Source organism: Molossus molossus, unplaced genomic scaffold (assembly GCF_014108415.1).
Source record: "Molossus molossus isolate mMolMol1 unplaced genomic scaffold, mMolMol1.p scaffold_m16_p_4, whole genome shotgun sequence".
Taxonomy (NCBI): domain Eukaryota; kingdom Metazoa; phylum Chordata; class Mammalia; order Chiroptera; family Molossidae; genus Molossus; species Molossus molossus.
This window is the reverse complement of record NW_023425377.1, coordinates 94158919-94166797: the sequence shown is the minus strand read 5'-3', so window position 1 is coordinate 94166797 and position 7879 is coordinate 94158919.

Here is a 7879-nt window from a genome sequence, read left to right as displayed (position 1 = left end):
GACTAAATAGAACTGAAGAAGTTTCCTGTACATTAAAAGATTGAAAGAAGATGCTCCAAGCCAGACAATGGTATTTAACACATTAAAAAATCAAATTCTGCTTTTAGGTTCAAAGAATCTTTTGAATCACATGGCACCTAGAAGTCACAGCCTCTGGTTGATGACAAGTTCACAACATGAACCAAGAGTGGAAGGCCTCTCCTAGGAAGATGCTAACCTGAGCTCAGGCTGTGTAAGCAGTGCTCAGACCTTACAGGGATTATTCCTTTGTACAGGTTAAACATGTCAAGGTCATTCTGTCAACCTTTGAACACAACTCTTGAAGTACAAAATCAAAATATATCGCCCAGGAAAGAACAACCAGGATGGTGATCGGTCTTTGTAAACTGTGAGAAATAACAGTAAAGAAAAATGACCAATTTGAGGGGAGTGTGCTAAATCTTTCTAAAATGGAAGGTTTGTCATGTGAAACAAGAATTAGGTTTATTCTCTGAAATTCTACAGAATAGAACTAGGTCAATTTATAGAAAATGGGGAAGCATAGTTGATGAAGTATAAAGAATAAAATTGGGATCATGAAATGTGTCTACCAGTGGAACACATGCTTATATGCTGATGTATTCTACATAGATTGGAAGTGTTCAAACAGGTGCTTTTCCATAATATTGTTAAAGGAATTCATGTGCCAAGAATTATATGATTATTTTGATGGCATTCTAGGGATATAACTGCATTCTCACAAGGGTAGCACAGTTTCAGGTAGAGAGTAGAGCTGTCTAAGTGAGACATACGTTCTTGAATTGCTTTGTGTAAAGGAAAATAGTCTAAAACACACTTGAACATAAACTCTAAACTGAATTCACAGGCCAGATGCAAAACCCTGTCTCATTACTTCATTGTCTCACTTCATCAAAACGATGAAATTTTACTTTTGAAAATGTGAGTTCAAACTTGCAATATAAGCCCTCTGGGGGGGAAAATGCATTTTGTACTATCTATAACTTAACATACATCACTGATTTTTATCTAACACCTACCAATCCCAGACACACATTACTCCTAAACTTAAAACAAAATGAACAGATTCGCTTTTGGTTAGTAGGGAAATGTCTTTATCTAATAGATACAATATCGGTTTCTAAAAGGAAAATTTTATTACAAACTAAATAAATAAATCAGCAAAAAATGTTTAAATTGTGGGCTGTAATTATAGAAAGAAAAGAGACATTGTAATATATGATATAGGGGCAAAGTTTGTATTATATTTTACAGGGTTCATTATTTATTCTCCGTAACAACAACAACAACAAAAAATCAGTCGGCTACAGGTTGTGTGGACATACTGTTAGAAAATGAAGAGTCTAAAAAAAAAAAAAAAAAAAAAGCCCTGGCCGGTTTGGCTCAGCGGTTAGAGCATCGGCCTGCGGTCCGGAGAGACCCGGGTTCGGTTCCCGCTAAGGGCACGTACTTCGGTTGCAGTTTGTCCCCGGCCCTGGTTGGTCGTGTGGGTGGCAGCCACTCGATGTGTCCCTTTCACATCGATGTTTCTCTCTCTCTGTCTCTTCCTCTCCCTCCCTCCCACTCTATCTACAAAAAATGGAAAAATGTCCTCGGGTGAGGATAAAAAAAAAAAAAAAAAAAGAAAATGAAGAGTCAACATTTGAATCCAGGCCAAGATATTAAAGCATCACCTTAGATACTTACTCAGGAATAAAGAAAATATATTATTTTAAGGTTAAGAAACTTGCATAACAAAATTCTTATCAAAGTTTGCTCTAACTTTGACTGTAATACATATGTACTGAATGCCCCAAATTGAACCCATGACTGGGTAAATGTAGCGCTTTGGAAGTTACATTACAGAGTTAGTAATGCTTAGCATTCATCACAGCCTGTTTTAAACAAGAAGAGCTTTCATTTATGTTATTTTTAGTTCCTGTGACCTAAAGGAGTATCTTAAGAAAAGTATATTAAATAATTTCTTCCTAATGCTAGAAATAAAAGTTATATAATTAAGAAAATCTGAAGTTTTATTTTTACCCACAGAACATTTTCTAGTTATAGTTAAATAATTCCTCCTTCCTTTAACCCTTAATGTGTCCTGTTAAAAACTACAGAAAATACTTTATGTTTATGCTTTTATTTGACATTTTGATTTTTATTTGTACTAATATATGAAATTATATTTATTTATTTATTTATTATCCTCACTTGAGGACTTTTTTTTTTTTTTTTTTTTTGCATTTATCTTCAGATAGAGCGGGAGGGAGAGAGGGAGGAAGAGAGAGAGAGAAACACTGACGTGAGAGAGACACATCGAGTGGTTGTCACCCACATGACCCCAACCGGGGCCAGGGACAAACTGCAACCAAGATACGTGTTCTTAGAGGAAACCGAACCCTGGTCTCTCTGGTCAGCAGGCCGACGCTCTAACCACTGAGCCAAACAGGCCAGGGCTATATGAAATTATATTTAAAGGAGACAATAAATAAGACTTACACAGGGTAAAGTAAGAAGAAAAATTAGCAAACAAAATTACATCTTATAAAGGTACAATAAGGGTGGTTGAATAATGAATACATCTAGGTGAAAACTTTTCTTATAATGCACATTGGAATATATGTTTTAAAGACTTTTCTTGAAGGCATTTGGAATGTGCATATACTCAGTGATTCCACCGCTAGGGTTTCATCCAAAATAAGTATGCCACAATGTTTATTCAAGGTTTCTCATAAAAATTGGAAACAAGCTAAAGGGACATGAATAATGGTTTTTAAATATACATAACTGCATAACCATAGAGTTATGCACAATGCAGCTGTTGATTAATGTAAAAGGATATTTTGGGGGGCTGGGTGTCAGGTTATAGAAGAACACATGCAACAATGCAACGAGGACGTTTTTATGTGCATAGGAGAAATAGTACGAAAAAGAATCCTGATTTTTTACAATGATATGGCTGAGTTTGGGAGTAGAGAATGAACTGGTAAGTGAGCAGCTTATACAGTCTTTTAAGAATATTTATTTTAGCCCTGGCCAGTCTGGCTCAGCGGTTAGAGTGTTGGCCCACAGACCAGAGAGTCCCGGGTTTGGTTCCACTAAGCAAGGGCACGTACCTCGGTTGCGGTTTGTCCCCAGCTCTGGTTGGGGTCGTGTGGGTGGCAACTACTCGATGTGTCTCTCTCACGTAGATGTTTCTCTCTCTCTCTTCCTCCCTCTCTCCCTCCCGCTCTATCTGAAGATAAATGCAAAAAAAAAAAAAGTCCTCAGGTGAGGATAAAGAAAAGAATATTTGTTTTAAAATATTTATTGTCACATTAGATTATTAGATTACTAACTTTCTAATACAAAGAAGCTGATGGTGTTAAATGTTTTGTGAAATAGTTTTTAAAGTAGTTTATTATTAAATGAGTTTTGTTCCTAGTACATAGTCCCAGGTGCTAAATCCTTTGCTGCCATCTGCTGGAATGTTGTTACTAATGCACACCACAGGACTTCATTCCCCTCCTGGAAAACACTTCCCAAAGGAAAATAATAATAATAATAATAATAATAATAATAATGATGGCATTCTAAGATGACGGCCATGCAAAACCAAATTTAGCTTTTGTACAGTGTTGAAATTTTTATTTTGTCCTCATCAACTACCATTGGATTCTGGCCCTCCTTCCCTTGAATATCCTGAAATAAATGATCTCTCACAAGGAAATTTTCCTCTAAGTGATGCCTGGGCTTTCTCCATTGCTAGATCTTAATTCCACAAATTAAGATTGTTATGTAAAAACATGTAAGTTATTTTTCTTTTTTATCCCAAATCCAAATTGGTTGTCTTTCCTCAAGATGCTGATATTTCCCTTCTCTAAGTCTCCTGCTGTCCTGATCCCACAAAGTCGACCTTGGTATTGGTACCTGCACTTGTATCTGGGTGCTTACTCACATTCTGCTCTGACATGGGCATTCAGGGCAGTCAATGTATAATGCAAGTCTAGTGGTTATCATTGGACATCCATGGGGGTTGTTCTCTATAGTACACTTCTCAAAATGCTAGACAGGTGCTTCGTTGTTTTAGCCAGGGCTGTGAATTCAGGATCTTTTGTCTATAACTCGTGTTGCCCGTAGCAAAGCAGGAACGTTTTGCCTGCTGAAATGTGGGCAGGGAACCTTTAAAGGCAAGTCACTTCTCAGTTGCTTCATCTGGAAATAAGTCTTCTCACTCTCCTCCTTGCCTGACAGGTAGCACAGTCCCAGCACCATCACCGTCTCTCTGCTCAACCACTTGCACCCGCAATGGAGAGGGCTTCATATTCATAGACCTTTCCCTCTGCTTAAAATGTACTTCAGAGCCTTCCTTATATCCTAAACTCATTAATCAACTCAAAAATTATTTTGTGAAAACTTTCTAGATACTCCAGGAAGACTTTTTCTATTGAGAGAGAGCTTCTCACTTTGTACTCCTACAGAGAAATGATCACAATGCATAGTTATTATGTTTCCCCAGCCTTCTAGGTAGGTCTAGTGTATAAGAACCTTAGGTAGGGAGCCAGCTTGGTTTACCTTTTTTTAATTTATTTTTATCCTTAACTGAGGACATTTTTGCATTTATCTTCAGATACAGTGGGAGGGAGAGAGGGAAGAAGAGAGAGAGAGAAACATTGACGTGAGAGAGACACATCCAGTGGTTGCCACCCACGTGACCCTAACCGGGCCCAGAGACAAACTCCAAACGAGGTTCGTGTCCTTAGCATGAACCGAACCCAGAACTCTCTGGTCTGCAGGCCAATGCTCTACTCACTGAGCCAAACTGGCCAGGGCAGTCTGGTTTACCTTTGAACTCCTGAGATCTGACCCAGAGAATTGGCGGGGTTATACTTGCTGAATAATAAATGAATAAAGACAAGGTTCAGAAATGAAAACAGTATTAAATTAAAAAAATTGGCTGGGCAAATACTTTTGAGATTTAATATATATTAGAACAGTGAAAAATATAATATAGAGAAAATGTTACATAAGCTACTAAAATTTTGTGTCACTGTCTTATCATTTTTTTTAAAAGTGAATATCTGTGAACTTTTTTTGGAATGTTTTAAAAATTATTTTTCAGCCCGGCCAGTGTAGCTCACTGGATTGAGCATCCTCCGATGGACTGAGAAGTCCTGGTTCCATTCCTGGTCAGGGCACATGCTCGGGTTGCAGGCTTGATCCCCAGCAGGAAGCATGCAGGAGGCAGCCAATGAATGTTCCCTCTCACATGATCTTTCTATCTCTCTCTCCTTTCTTCTCTCTCTGAAAAATCATTAAAAACATTTTTTGAAAAAATAAAAAATAAAAGTAATTTTTTAGTTTAAAATGCGATTTGATTTTTCATGAGGTCATTCAACAATTGCAATTATGCAATAAATAAAATATTAATTCAGGTATAATGTTATAAATAAATAATTTTCTGCTGCTTAAGATAAGAGAATAGTGGAAAGACATTGTGTTTTAGGTCTTACAGAGAAATTAACCAGTTTAGGTTAACCATCTTTGTTTAATCTATATTTATTAATTATTTTGAAATTGAAAAAATCTAGTAGAATCTTTTTTAAAGTCTCTTTTCTTGAATTTTCTTCTCTCTCTCTTTTTAAAAATATGTTTTATTACTTTTTTTTTTTGAGAGAGACTAAGGGAGAGGGAGAGAGAAACATTAATTGGCTGCCTCCTGTACGCCCCCTACTGGGGATCAACCTGGGCATGTGCCCTGACTGGGAATGGAACCTGGTCCTCTTAGTCCATGGGAAGATTCTCCATCCACTGAGCCACACCAGCCAGGCTGAATTTTATTTTCTTAAATCTTATCTTAATAAAAATAATATTAGGTAAGTTGATTTTTACAATGAACAGAACAGAGGTTTTGTTTAAAATGAATTTAAATATTTCGATATGAACAAATTAATACTTCATGTCCAAGGAAAATGCAGGCACTGCTTTTTCACTGTGGCACAGGTGCTATGATGGAATCATAGTTATTGATTGATAGCTTATATGGCTCAGAAGTTAACAGTAACTGGTGAATGGAAAATCTTTCTCTTATGCAGAGACTCACAAATGTTTAAGAACATCAAAAATAAGTAAATGTTGATCAAATTCAGTTTTCAAACAAGTTAACATAAACTGAACACAATCTTTAAAAAGTTTAACTACACAGATTGTTTAAAAGCATAGAATTTTTACTAAATTTCATATTTCTTGTTATGCACATATAGTTTTTCAATACATTGATTTATTGAATATCTCAATATAATTTGTTTATAAATAATTGTTGAATAAGTAAAATTAATAAGTTTTAGAGATATGGGAAATAATACTAGAGTAATTTAATTACTAGACAGTACATTTATTCATACAATTTAAGATTAAGCTTCTTTTAAATTATAATAGTGGAGATCCATGTTATTATAAAGTACTGTTTAATCTAATGAACAAAATAGATCAAGAGACATGGAAGTAGGGATCAGACTGATGAACCTAGAGAAAAGGGCAGGGAGGTGGGCAGGAAGTGATAAACCAAAGAATTTATATGCATATATGCATAACCAATGGACACAGACAATAGTGGGGTGAAGATGGGGGGGGAGTTGGAAGGAGGGGAGGGGGACACTGGGGGATAAGGAGACATCTGTAATACTTTCAACAATAAAGATAATTTTTAAAAAATAAAGAATTGGTTTTGTCTTTTGTTTAAGGATTAGCTGTGCTAATTACGTGATGATTTTGGTTACTTAGCAGCACATGGTCCTCCACTCTATTAGATAATTTTGTTGCTTGGTTTGATTTTAACCAGATTATCCCTTGCGTATACAATGAAGGGAATTTATGATTAAAGAGACACCTGGAATGGGCTTCCAGCGGTGTGGACAAGGGATGACTTCTGTCCAGGTCCTTTGTGGCTGAGTTGCATAAAAAGCATATCTGATATTGAATGAGCCCAGGCACTCTTGGAAGTATTTAATCTGCATTATTTCATTTAATACACCCAGCAACGCGTTAAGGTGCCTATTATTAACATCTTTTTCCCCCCCAGAAGAGGAAACTAGGGCATAGAAATGTTAACTTTCACATCACACGGGTTTAGGGAAGGGGCGCCAAGATTCAAACGTGCAGTTAGAATCGTGAGTCTGCAAACGTCACTGTCGTGCTATTCTGTCCCATTTATCCCTACACTCTCGAGTCCGTCCGAGTTAGGTCCTGATTGTGACAAAACGATGCATGTGCTTTGGTCCACGCAGCACGTGCGGACGAAGACCCTCGCTCCTCTGGCAAGCTCAGGGCTCTCGGGCGCGAGGGGGAGCTGGACCGCTCCTGTCTTCCAGGCAACAGTGAAGCCCAGGCGGCGAGGTGCGCCCTTCTCCCAAGACCCAGAGAGCTGATGTCATTTCCTCCGTCTGGATGGTTGCCCCAGCGACTGGTGGGGCCGTAAGGTGGTGTTGGGTACCCGAGCGACCTGACGGTAGGGAATGACGGTCAGGAAGTCACTTCCTCCCGGAGACGCTGTTTCCTAGCAACCGCCTACCACCTCCGTCTTTAGCCCCGCCCCCTTGCTCGGCCCCGTTCCCTGTCTCCGAGAGTCGCCAGGCCCAGGTCTAGGGAAGAGGCTGCTGCCGGAGTCCAGCCGCTCCGGGGTCGCGGGGAGCCCTCGGCAGGAGTGGCGGGGGTGGGTACAGACCGTGGGGCTTGGTGGGGTGGGGAGATCGCGGGGGAACGGGGCGGAGACGGCGCTCGAGGGTGCGCTGGCCTGGCGAGGGCGGGCGCGCGGCTGGCGGCGCGCGGTGCAGCGGGCGGGGACCTGCGCGCCACCTGGCCGGGCCCCCCGCGGTCCCTGGGCGCGCGCTGCGGCGGGCGG